The following is a 14,113-nucleotide window of genomic DNA, read 5'->3' on the forward strand; positions in this document are numbered from 1 at the left end:
TGAGAATCTTGCTCGATTCTCTTAGGGTGGCCTTCAGGATACAAAGGTTCCTGAGTCATTCTACCAGTTCTAGTAGTCACTCTAACAGCATAATCATTTTTCTTTCTATTCATTTCATCAAGCACTTCTTTTTGTGCCTTAAGTACTTATTCTACTTGAGTGGTAACCATAGAAGCATGTTTGCTAACAAGGTTAAGTTCACCTTTAATATCAGCCATATAATCACCCAAGCGTCTAATCATATAAGCATTTTCTTTTAATTGTCTACCGAAATAAGCATTGAAGTCATCTTGCTTATACATAAAGTTATCAAACTCATCCAAGCATTGTCTAGCAATTCTAGTAGGAGGGACTTCAGCTTTATCATATCTATAGAGAGAATTTACCTTTACTACCTATGTCGGGATATCGGGATCAGGAGGTTCTTCAGTAAATAAATAATTGAGATCATATGTTTCTTCAACAGGCGGTATATTAAGACCAAGTATTTCTTCAATAGGAGGTAAATTCTTAATGTCTTCAGCTTTAATACCTTTTTCTTTCATAGATTTCTTTGCCTCTTGCATATCTTCGGGACTGAGAAATAAAACACCTCTCTTCTTCGGAGTTGGTTTAAGAATAGGCTAAGTAATTGGAGCAGGAGTTGGCCCAGGAGCTGGCTCAGGAGGTGCCCAATTATTTTCATTTGTTAATATATTATTCAATAGAATTTCAGCTTCATCCGGTGTTCTTTCCCTGAAAAGAGAACCAGCACAACTATCCAGGTAATCTCTGGAAGCATCGGTTAGTCCATTATAAAAGATATCAAGTATTTCAGGTTTCTTAAGAGGATGATCAGGCAAAGCATTAAGTAACTTGAGAAGCCTCCCCCAAGCTTGTGGGAGACTCTCTTCTTTAATTTGCACAAAGTTGTATATTTCCCTCAAAGCAGCTTGTTTCTTATGAGCAGGGAAATATTTACCAGAGAAGTAATAAATCATATCCTGGGGACTACGCACACAACCAGGATCAAGAGAATTAAACCATATCTTAGCATCACCCTTTAATGAGAATGGAAATATTTTGAGTATATAGAGGTAACACGATCTCTCATCATTAGTGAATAGGGCAGCTATATCATTTAACTTAGTAAGATGTGCCACAACAGTTTCAGATTCATAGCCATAAAACGGATCAGATTCAACCAAAGTAATTATATCAGGATCAACAGAGAATTCATAATCTTTATTAGGAACACATATAGGTGAAGTAGCAAAAGCAGGGTCGGGTTTCATTCTATCTCTAAGTGATTCTTTGTTCCATTTAATTAATAACCTCTTAAGCTCATATCTATCTTTGCAAGCAAAAATAGCAGCAGAAGATTCCATATCAAAAAGATAACCCTCAGGAATAACAGGCATATTTTCATCATCACTATCATCATCGTATTCAGATTCAATAATTTCTTTTTCTCTAGCCCTAGCAATTTGTTCATCAAGAAATTCACTAAGGGGCACAGTAGTATCAGGCATAGAAGCAGTTTCATCATAAGTATCATGCATAGCAAAAGTTGCATCATCAATAACGTGCGACATATCAGAACGAATCGCAGAAGCAGATGTAGGTGTCTCAAACTTACACATAACAGAACGTGAATCAAGTGTAGAGCTAGATGGCAGTTCCTTACCTCCCCTCGTAGTTGAGGGATAGATCTTGGTTTTTGGATCTCTCAAGTTCTTCATAGTGTCCAGCAGATATAAATCCCAAGTGACTCAAAGAATAGAGCTATGCTCCCCGGCAACGGCGCCAGAAATTGGTCTTGATAACCCACAAGTATAGGGGAACGCAACAACTTTCGAGGGTAGAGTATTCAACCCAAATTTATTGATTCGACACAAGGGGAGCCAAAGAATATTCTCAAGTATTAGCAGCTGAGTTGTCAATTCAACCACACCTGGAAACTTAGTATCTGCAGCAAAGTGTTTAGTAGCAAAGTAATATGATAGTGGTGGCAGCGGCAACAAAAGTAAAGACAACAAAAGTAATGTTTTTGGTATTTTGTAGTGATTGTAATAGTAGAAGCAGAAAAGTAAATAAGCGAGAACCAGTATATGGAAAACTCGTAGGCACCGGATCAGTGATGGATAATTATGCCGGATGCGGTTCATCATGTAACAGTCATAACATAGGGTGAAATAGAACTAGCTCCAATTCATCAATGTAATGTAGGCATGTATTCCATATATAGTCATACGTGCTTATGGAAAAGAACTTGCATGACATCTTTTGTCCTACCCTCCCGTGGCAGCGGGGTCCTATTGGAAACTAAGGGATATTAAGGCCTCCTTTTAATAGAGAACCGGAATAAAGCATTAGCACATAGTGAATACATGAACTCCTCAAACTATGGTCATCACCGGGAGTGGTCCCGATTATTGTCACTTCGGGGTTGCCGGATCATAACACATAGTAGGTGACTATAGACTTGTAAGATAGGATCAAGAACTCACATATATTCATGAAAACATAATAGGTTCAGATCTAAAATCATGGCACTCGGGACCTTGTGACAAGCATTAAGCATAGCAAAGTCATAGCAACATCAATCTCAGAACATAATGGATACTAGGGATCAAACCCTAACAAAACTAACTTGATTACATGATAAATCTCATCCAACCCATCACCGTCCATCAAGCCTACGATGGAATTACTCACGCACGGCGGTGAGCATCATGAAATTGGTGATGGAGGATGGTTGATGATAATGACGGCGATGAATCCCCCTCTCTGGAGCCTCGAACGGACTCCAGATCAGCCCCCCCGAGAGGTTTTAGGGCTTGGCGGCGGCTCCGTATCGTAAAACGCGATGATTTCTTCTCTCTGATTTTTTTCTCATCGAAACTCAATATATGGAGGTGGAGTTGGAGTCGGAGACGCAACATGGGGCCCATGAGGTAGGGGGGCACGCCCTAGGGGGGGGGGCACCCCCCACCCTCGTGAGAAGGGTGTGGGCCCCCCGGTCTTCATCTTTGGCGAGGATTTTTTATTGTTTTTTCTAAGATGTTCCGTGGAGTTTCAGGTCCTTTCGAGAATATTTGTTTTCTGCACATAAAACAACACCATGGTAATTCTGCTGAAAACAACGTCAGTCCGGGTTAGTTCCATTCAAATCATACAAGTTAGAGTCGAAAACAAGGGCAAAAGTGTTTGGAAAAGTAGATACGACGGAGACGTATCAGCTAGCGAGATACCATCTTGTTATATCATATTATGATTGTTTTTAGAAAGTGTTGTCATCCGAGATTTATTATTATGACTCGCTAGTTGATTATGCCATTGATATGAGTAAACTTGAGACCTAAACGTTATTGTGAATGTGGTTAGTTATAATCTTTGCTGAAAACTTGAATGCTAGCTTTACATATTTACAACAACAAGAGCAAACAAAGTTTGTAAAAGTTTTTCTTTATCACTTTCAGTTTATCAACTGAATTACTTGAGGACAAACAAAGGTTTAAGATTGGGGGAGTTGATATGTCTCCGTCGCATATACTTTTCCAAACACTTTTGCCCTTGTTTTGGACTCTAACTTGCATGATTTGAATGGAACTAACCCGGACTGACGCTGTTTTCAGCAGAATTACCATGGTGTTATTTATGTGCACAAACAAACGTTCTCGGAATGAACTGAAACTTCACGGAGCAACTTTTTGGAAAACATAAAAAATACCTGCAAAAGATGAAGGCTAGGGGGCCCACCACTGTCCACGAGGGTGGGTGGCGCTTGTCCCCTAGGGCGCGCCCCTACCTCGTGGGCCCCTGGTGCCTCTCCGACTCCAACTCGAACTCTATATATTGTGTTTCGGGGAGAAAAAAATCAGAGAGAAGAATTCATCGCGTTTTACGATACGGAGCCGCCGCCAAGCCCTAAAACCTCTCGGGAGGGCTGATCTGGAGCCCGTTCGAGGCTCCGGAGAGGGGAATCCATCGCCATCGTCATCATCAACCATCCTCCATCACCAATTTCATGATGCTCACCGCCGTGCGTGAGTAATTCCATCGTAGGCTTGCTGGACGGTGATGGGTTGGATGAGATTTATCATGTAATCGAGTTAGTTTTGTTAGGGTTTGATCCCTAGTATCCACTATGTTCTGAGATTGATGTTGCTATGACTTTGCTATGCTTAATGCTCGTCACTAGGGCCCGAGTGCCATGATTTCAGATCTGAACCTATTATGTTTTCATCAATATATGAGAGTTCTTGATCCTATCTTGCAAGTCTATAGTCACCTATTATGTGTTATGATCCATTAACGCCGAAGTGACAATAATCGGGATACTTACCGGTGATGACCGTAGTTTGAGGAGTTCATTTATTCACTATGTGTTAATGCTTTGTTCCAGTACTCTATTAAAAGGAGGCCTTAATATCCCTTAGTTTCCGTAAGGACCCCGCTTTCACGAGAGGGTAGGACAAAATATGTCATGCAAGTTCTTTTCCATGATCACGTATGACTATATTCGGAATACATGCCTACATTACATTGATGAACTGGAGCTAGTTCTGTGTCACCCTAGCTTATGACTGTTACATGATGAACTGCATCCGGCATAATTCTCCATCACCGATCCATTGCCTATGAGCTTTCCATATATTGTTCTTTGCTTATTTACTTTTCCGTTGCTATTGCTATCATCACTACAAAATACCAAAAACATTACTTTTACTACTGTTACCTTTTGCTACCGTTACCACTACTATCATATTACCATGCTACTAAACACTTTGCTGCAGATATTAAGTTTCCAGGTGTGGTTGAATTGACAACTCAGCTGCTAATACTTGAGAATATTCTTTGGCTCCCCTTGTGTCGAATCAATAAATTTGGGTTGAATACTCTACCCTCGAAAACTGTTGCGATCCCCTATACTTGTGGGTTATCACCCGTTACTTCATGGGTAGGGTATGGGTATAGCCTTGTACCTGCGGGTATACGCATTCCCTCCCCATTTGTGAAAAAATGTTAATTTGTTATCAGTTAATCATTAATTTGTCACGTGACTCATCTACCCCTATTGACTTAAGAGTATGTTATGGTTTTCTAAATTTTGATGTTGGTCCTTTACTCATCTACCTGTTATTGAGTTGAGATAATTGATTTTTTTGTCAAACATGCTATCAATTGGCGTAAAATTGTGAACAACTTGTGTACTATTTGTTCTACCCATTGGGTATCCTATGGGTACGGGTATGGGTATGGGTAAAGTTTCATACCCATGGGTACGGGTATCGGTAGAATTTTGTACCCACTATGCAGGTATGTGTATGATATTACTCTACCCTGCCCATACCCTACCCATTGCCATCTTTATCCTCCCCCCTTCCATATCCATCCGGAGGGGGAAGGAAGGAGGAGGGAGAAGGGAAGGAAGGGGGAGGCTGAATCCCTCCCCTCCCTTTCTCCCTTCTCTTCTTTCCTTCCCCTTTATTTTGGCCTACATGGGGTGCACCAGCCCCTTAGGGGTTGGTCTGTCCCCCTCTTGTCCCATTAAGGCCCATGTAGTTGTCGGGGGGATGACCCGATATGCACCTGGTATCCCTGGAACACTTCTGGTGTACGAATACCATCGTCCAATATATGAATATTTACCTCTCGACTATTTTGAGACTCCTTGTCATGTCCGTGGTCTCATCTGGGACTCCGAACAACATTCGGTCACCAAATCACATAACTCATATAATACAAAATCGTCATCGAACGTTAAGCGTGTGGATCCTACGGGTTTGAGAACTATGTAGGCATGACCGAGACACCTCTCCGGTTAATAACCAACAACAACACCTGAATTCTCATATTGGTTCCCACATATTCTACGAAGATCTTTATCGGTCGTACCATAATGACAATATACGTTATTCCCTTTGTCATCGATATGTTACTTGCCCGAGATTCGATCGTTGGTATCTTCATACCTAGTTCAATCTCGTTACCGTCAAGTCTCTTTACTTGTTCTGTAATGCATCATCTCGTTACTAACTCAATATTCACATTGCTTGCAAGGCTTATCATGATGTGCATTACCGAGAGGGCCCAGAGATACCTCTCCGATACTCGGAGTCACAAATCCTAATCTCGATCTTTGCCAACCCAACAAATACCTTCGGAGATACCTATAGAGCATCTTTATAATCACCTAGTTACGTTGTGATGTTTTATATCACACAAGGTATTCCTCCGGTATCCGGGAGTTGCATAATCTTATAGTCGAAGGAATATGTATTTGACATGAAGAAAGCAATAGCAATAAAACTGAACGAGCAACACGCTAAGCTAACAGATGGGTCTTGTCCATCACATCATTCTCCTAATGATGTGATCCCATTCATCAAATGACAACACATGTCTATGGTTAGGAAACTTAACCATCTTTGATTAACGAGCTAGTCTAGTAGAGGCTTACTAGGGACACTGTGTTTTCTATATGTATCCACACATGTATCAAGTTTTGGTTAATACAATTCTAGCATGAATAATAAACATTTATCATGATATATAACAAATTTATTATTGCCTCTAGGGCTTATTTCCTTCAGTCTCCCACTTGCACTAGAGTCAATAATCTAGTTCACCATGTGATTTAACAACAATTCACATCGTCATGTGATTAACACCCATAGTTCACATCACCATGTGACCAACACCCAAAGGGTTTACTAGAGTCAATGATCTAGTTCACATCGCCATGTGATTAACACCCAAAGAGCACTTAAGGTGTGATCATGTTTTGCTCGTGAGAGAAGTTTAGTCAACGGATCTGTCACATTCAGATCCGTATGTATTTTGCAAATTTCTTTGTATACAATACTCTGCATGGAGCTACTCTAGCTAATTGCTCCCACTTTCAATATGTATCCAGACTGAGACTCTAAGTCATCTGGATCAGTGTTAAAGCTTGCCCTTTACGACGAACTCTTTATCACCTCCATATCCGAGAAACATTTCCTTATTCCTCTAAGGATAATCTTGACCGCTGTCTAGTGTTCTACTCTTGGATCACTATTGTACCCCCTTGCCAAACTCATGGCAAGGTACACAATAGGTTTGGTACACAACAATGCATACTTTATGGAACCTATGACTGAGGCATAGGGAATGATTTTCATTTCTCTATCTTCTGCCGTGGTCGGGCTTTGAGTATTACTCAACTTCACACCTTGCAACACATGCAAGAACCTTTCTTTGACTGGTCCATTTTGAACTTCTTCAAAATATTGTCAAGGTATGTGCTTTTGTGAAAGTCCAATTAAGCCTCTTGATCTATCTCTATAGATCTTGATGCCTAATATATAAGCAGCTTCACCGAGGTCTTTCATTGAAAAACTCTTATTCAAGTGTCCTTTTATATTATCCAGAAATTCTATATCATTTCCAATCAAAAATATGTCATCCACATATAATATCAGAAATGGTACAGAGCTCTCACTCACTTTGTTGTAAATACAGGCTTCACCGCAAGTTTGTATAAAACTATATGCTTTGATCAACTCATCAAAGCGTATATTCCAACTCCGAGATGCTTGCACCAGTCCATAGATGGATCGCCGGAGCTTGCACACTTTGTTAGCACCTTTAGGATTGACAAAACCTTATGGTTGCATCATATACAACTCTTCTTTAAGAAATCCATTAAGGAATGCGGTTTTGACATCCGTTTGCCAGATTTCATAAATGACGCAATTGCTAACATGATTCAGACAAACTTAAGCATCGATACGAGTGAGAAAATCTCATCGTAGTCAACACCTTGAACTTGTCGAAAAACCTTTTGCGACAATTCGACCTTTGTAGATAGTAACACTACTATCAGCGCCCGTCTTCCTCTTGAAGATCCATTTACTCTCTATGGCTTGCCGATCATCGGGCAAGTCAACCAAGGTCCATAATTTGTTCTTATACATGGATCCTATCTCAGATTTCATGGCCTCAAGCCATCTATTGGAATTTGGGCTCATCATCGCTTCCTCATAGTTCGTAGGTTCATCATGGTCGAGTAACATGACTTCCAGAACAGGATTACCGTACCACTCTGGTGCGGAACATGCTCTGGTTGACCTACGAGGTTCGGTAGTAACTTGATCCGAAGTTTCATGATCATTATCATTAGCTTCCTCACCAGTTGGTGTAGGCATCACAGGAATGGTTTTCTGTGATGAGTTACTTTCCAATTGGAGAGAAGGTACAATTACCTCATCAAGTTCTACTTTCCTCCCACTCACTTCTTTCGAGAGAAACTCCTTCTCTAGAAAGGATCTATTCTTAGCAACAAAGATCTTGCCTTCGGATCTGTGATAGAAGGTGTACCCAAAAGTTTATTTTGGGTATCCTATGAAGACACATTTCTCCGATTTGGGTTCGAGCTTATCAGGCTGAAGCTTTTTCACATAAGCATCGCAACCCCAAACTTTAAGAAATGACAGCTTAGGTTTCTTGCCAAACCACATTTCATAGAGTGTCGTCTCAACGAATTTAGATGGTGCCCTATTTAACGTGAATGCAGCTGTCTCTAATGCATAACCCCCAAACGATAGTGGTAAATCGGTAAGAGATATCGTAGATCGCACCATATCCAATAAAGTATGATTATGACGCTCAGACACACCATTACGCTGTGGTGTTCCAGGTGGCGTGAGTTGTGAAACTATTCCACATTGTTTAAAATGAAGGCGAAGCTCGTAATTGAAATATTCACCTCCACGATTAGATTGTAGAAACTTTTATTTTCTTGTTACGATGATTTTCCACTTCACTCTGAAATTCTTTGAAGTTTTCAAATGTTTCAGACTTGTGTTTCATTAAGTAGATATACCCATATCTGCTCAAATCATCTGTGAAGGTCAGAAAATAATGATACCTACCGCGAGCCTTAACACTCATTGGTCCACATACATCAGTATGTATTATTTTCAATAAGTCAGTGGCTCGCTCCATCGTTCCGGAGAACAGAGTTTTAGTCATCTTGCCCAGGAGGCATGGTTTGCAAGTATCAAATGATTCATAATCAAGTGATTCCAAAAGTCCATCTGCATGGAGTTTCTTCATGCGCTTTACACCAATATGACCTAAACGGCAGTGCCACAAATATGTTGCACTATCATTATCAACTTTGCATTTTTTGGCATCAATATTATGAATATGTGTATCACTACGATCGAGATTCAATAAACCATTCACATTGGGTGTGTGACCATAGAAGGTTTTATTCATGTACAGAACAACAATTATTCTCTAACTTAAATGAATAACCATATTGCAATAAACATGATCTAATCATATTCATGCTCAACGCAAACACCAAATAACATTTATTTAGGTTCAACACTAATCCCGAAGGTAGAGGGAGTGTGCGATGGTGATCGTATAACCTTGGAATTATTTCCAACACACATCGTCACCTCGTCCTTAACCAGTCTCTGTTTATCTTGCAACTCCCGTTTCGATTTACTACTCTTAGCAACTGAACCAATATCAAATACCGAGGGGTTGCTATAAACACTAGTAAAGTACACATCAATAAAATGTATATCAAATATACCTTTGTTCACTTTACCATCCATCTTATGCACCAAGTATCTAGGGCAGTTCCACTTCCAGTGACCACTTCCTTTGCAGTAGAAGCACTCTGTTTCAGGCTTGGGTCTAGCTTTGGGTTTCTTCGTAGGAGTGGCAACTTGCTTGCCATTCTTCTTGAAGTTCCCTTTATTTTCCTTGCCCTTTTTCTTGAAACTAGTGGTCTTGTTAACCATCAACACTTGATGTTATTTATTGATTTCTACCTTCGCCGATTTCAACATCGCAAAGAGCTTGGGAATCTATTTCGTCATCCCTTGCATATTATAGTTCATCACGAAGTTCTAGTAACTTGGTGATAGTGTCTAAAGAACTCTGTCAATCACTATCTTATCTGGAAGATTAACTCCCACTTGATTCAAGCGATTGTAGTACCCAGACATTCTAAGCACATGCTCACTAGCTGAGCTATTCTCCTCCATCATGTAGGCAATGTACTTGTCAGAGGTCTAATACCTCTCGACATGAGCATGGATCTGAAATACCAATTTCATCTCTTGGAACATATTATATGCTCCGTGGCATTCAAAACGTTTTTGAAGTCCCGGTTCTAAGCCGTAAAGCATGGTGCACTAAACTATCAAGTAGTGATCATACCGAGCTTGTCAAACGTTCATAACGTCTGCATCTGCTCCTGCAATAGGTCTGTCACCTACCGGTGCATCAAGGACATAATTCTTCTGTGCAACAACGAGGATAATCCTCAGATCACGGACCCAGTCCGCATGATTGCTACTATCATCTTTCAACTTAGTTTTCTCTAGGAACATATCAAAAACATAGGGGAGCTATAACGCGAGCTATTGATCTACAACATAGATATGCAAATACTATCTAGACTAAGTTCATGATAAATTAAGTTCAATTAATCATATTACTTAAGAACTCCCACTTAGATAGACATCCCTTAAGTCATCTAAATGATACGTGATCCATATCAACTAAATCATGTCCGATCGTCACGTGAGATGGAGTAGTCATCAATGGTGAACATCTCTATGTTGATCATATCTACTATATGATTCACGTTCAAACTTTCAGTCTCCAGTGTTCCGAGGCCATGTCTGTACATGCTAGGCTCGTCAAGTTTAACCTGAGTATTCCGCATGTGCAAAATTGTCTCACATCCATTGTATGTGAACATAGAGCCTATCACACCCGATCTTCACATGGTGTCTCAGCATGAAGAACTATCGCAACGGTGCATACTTAGGGAGAACACTTATATCTTGAAATATTAGTAAGGGATCATCTTATAATGCTACCGCCGTACTAAGCAAAATAAGATGCATAAAAGATAAACATCACATGCAATCAAAATATGTGACATGATATGGCCATCATCATCTTGTGCCTTTGATCTCCATCTCCAAAGCATCGCCACGATCTCCATCTTCACCGGCTTGACACCTTTATCTCCATCGTAGCGTCATTGTCATCTCGCCAACTATTGCTTCTACAACTATCGCTAACGCATAGAGATAAAGCAAAGCAATTACATGGCGATTGCATTTCATACAATAAAGCGACAACCATAAGGCTCCTGCCAGTTGCCGATAACTTTTGTAAAACATGATCATCTCATACAATAACGTATACCACATTGATAACCCACAAGTATAGGGGATCGCAACAGTTTTCGAGGGTAGAGTATTCAACCCAAATTTATTGATTTGACACAAGCGGAGCCAAAGAATATTCTCAATTATTAACAGTTGAGTTGTCAATTCAACCACACCTGAAAGATTAATATCTGGAGTGAAGTTTTTAGTAGCAAAGTAGTATGGAAGTAACAGTAACTGAGGGAGTCCTGGATTAGGGGGTCGCCGGACAGCCGGACTATATCCTTTGGCCGGACTGCTGGACTATGAAGATAAAAGATTGAAGACTTCATCCCGTGTCCGGATGGGACTTTCCTTGGCGTGGAAGGCAAGCTTGGCAATACGGATATGTAGATCTCCTCCCTTGTAACCGACTCTGTGTAACCCTAGCCCCTCTGATGTCTATATAAACCGGAGGGTTTAGTCCGTAGGACACAGAGACAATCATACCATAGGCTAGCTTCTAGGGTTTATCCTTTACGATCTCGTGGTAGATCAACTCTTGTAATACTCATATCATCAAGAACAATCAAGTAGGACAAAAGGTATTACCTCCATCAAGAGGGCCCGAACCTGGGTAAACATCATGTCCCCTGCCTCATGTTACCATCCGCCTTAGACGCACAGTTCGGGACCCCCTACCCGAGATCTGCCGGTTTTGACACCGACATTGGTGCTTTCATTGAGAGTTCCACTGTGCCTTCACTGTAAGGCTAGATGGCTCCTTCGATCATTGGTAGCGATGCGGTCCAGGGTGAGGTTTTCCTCCCCTGATAGATCTTCGTATTCGGCGGCTTCGCACTACGGGCCAATTCGCTTGGCCATCTGGAGCAGATCGAGAGCTACGCCCCGGGCCATTAGGTTAGGTTTGGAAACTAAAACTACACCGCCGACATCCACGGAGACTTGATCTTCGACGGATTCGAGCCCATGTCGGGTGCGCCACACAGTCATGACGTAACTCTGCCGTCGGACAGTGTTCGGGAGATCGCATCTGCAACTACTCCGACCTTCAATCCGGAACAAATCGCACCATCCGAGGATGTGACGCCCTCGATTCAATCGTACACTAATCATACACGCAAATGTGTACGATCAAGATCAAGGACTCACGGGAAGATATCACAACACAACTCTAGACACAAATTAAAATAATACAAGCTTTATATTACAAGCCAGGGGCCTCGAGGGCTCGAATACATCAGCTTGAATACAAACGAGTCAGCGGAAGCAACAATATCTGAGTACAGACATGAGTTAGACAAGCTTGCCTTAAGAAGGCTAGCATAAAAGCAACATCGATCGAAAAGGCAAGGCCTCCTGCCTGGGAGCCTCCTAACTACTCCTGGTCATCGACGGTCTCCGTCACATGGTAGTAGGCACCCTCGGGGTAGCAGCAGTCGTCAAAGGTGGCATCTGTCTCCTGGACTCCACCATCTGGTTGCAACAACCAGAAAGAAGAAAGAAGGGGGAAAAGGGGGGAGCAAAGCAACCGTGAGTACTCATCCAAAGTACTCGCAAGCAAGGATCTACACTACATATGCAACATTATCAAAGGAAGGCTGTATATGTGGACTGGGCTGCAGAAATGCCAGAATAGAGGGAAGGCCTAGTCCTATCGAAGACTAGCATCTTCTCGAACCCACCATCTTGCAGCAACAGGAGGGAGTAGAGTAGCATAAAGTAAAGTAGCAGTGGTGTTATCAACCTCGGTCGGAGATCCTTTCTCGACTCCCCGCGAGAAAGAAATCCCAAAGCCATACTATCCAGTTATCATCACAATCAAATCCTCATCACCATCCAGTTCTCATCACAAGTATCCAGTTCTAGTTGTATCGATCGGGATACAACTCCAAGTGTCCGTTACCGTAGGACAGGCTATGCATAGATTAGTTCTTCCCTGCAGGGGTGCACCAACTTACCCACCACACTCGATTAACTCCGGCCGGACACACTTTCCTGGGTCATGCCCGGCCTCGGCCAAACAATACGCCGCAAACCGACCTAGGCTTAATAGAGAGGTCAAGCACGCCGGACTAAACCTATGCCCCCAGGGGTAATGGGCCATCTCCCCGGAAACTCCTGCACGTTGCGAACGCGGCCGGTGAGCAGACCTAGCTACCTCCCTAAAAAGGCAGGAGCTTACCAGTCCAACCCGGCGCGCGCCGCTCCGTCGCTGACGTCTATTAAGCTTCGGCTGATGCATACGACGCAGAACGCCCATACTATGCCCACGTGATGGTTAGTGCTATCAGGCCAGAGGCCCCTCGGATCAAATATCCAAATCGTAGTGGATTAGGAACGCGCGGTAACAAGCAGAGACTCACGAAAGAGGTGACCCCGTTGCCCCGTCTCGAGGACTTGCGGCAAGGGCTAAGAATGCCCGGCCATGCCTCGTAATTATCCCACGGGCACCTTCCAGGTCAACCCGTCTCCACATCACTTTCCAAGTAACAGTTGTAAAGTCCAAGTATCCGTGTGTCCAAACATCAAGAGGAAAACCCAAGGAATCACCCCCGGTGGGTTCCACTCAATGTAATCATCAAGGTGAACGTAGAGGAATCACCCTCGAGGTTCACACTTGAGGGGTTGCACGACAGAGCCGTATCAGAAGTGGTTAAGGAGGAAATCACCCTCGATGACCACGACCGTATAGCTACACTACAGGTTAACATTAGAAGTGCTGTAGAGGTCTCACCCTCGGCACTCGATAGTAACCCAGCAGTGTCGAGCAACTAAGGGGAAAGTGATGTGCGGTGCCGGGGCCTGGTCTTCAATCCCGTTGATCGGGTCTTCAATGATGAAGCAGGGGCAACAAGGACAAGGTGGGGGTCACTGATGGATCACTAACCAACCTATACTAAGCAAATTAGGATAAGCAGGTAAGGTACAACAGTAGA

Source organism: Triticum dicoccoides, chromosome 5A (assembly GCF_002162155.2).
Source record: "Triticum dicoccoides isolate Atlit2015 ecotype Zavitan chromosome 5A, WEW_v2.0, whole genome shotgun sequence".
Taxonomy (NCBI): domain Eukaryota; kingdom Viridiplantae; phylum Streptophyta; class Magnoliopsida; order Poales; family Poaceae; genus Triticum; species Triticum dicoccoides.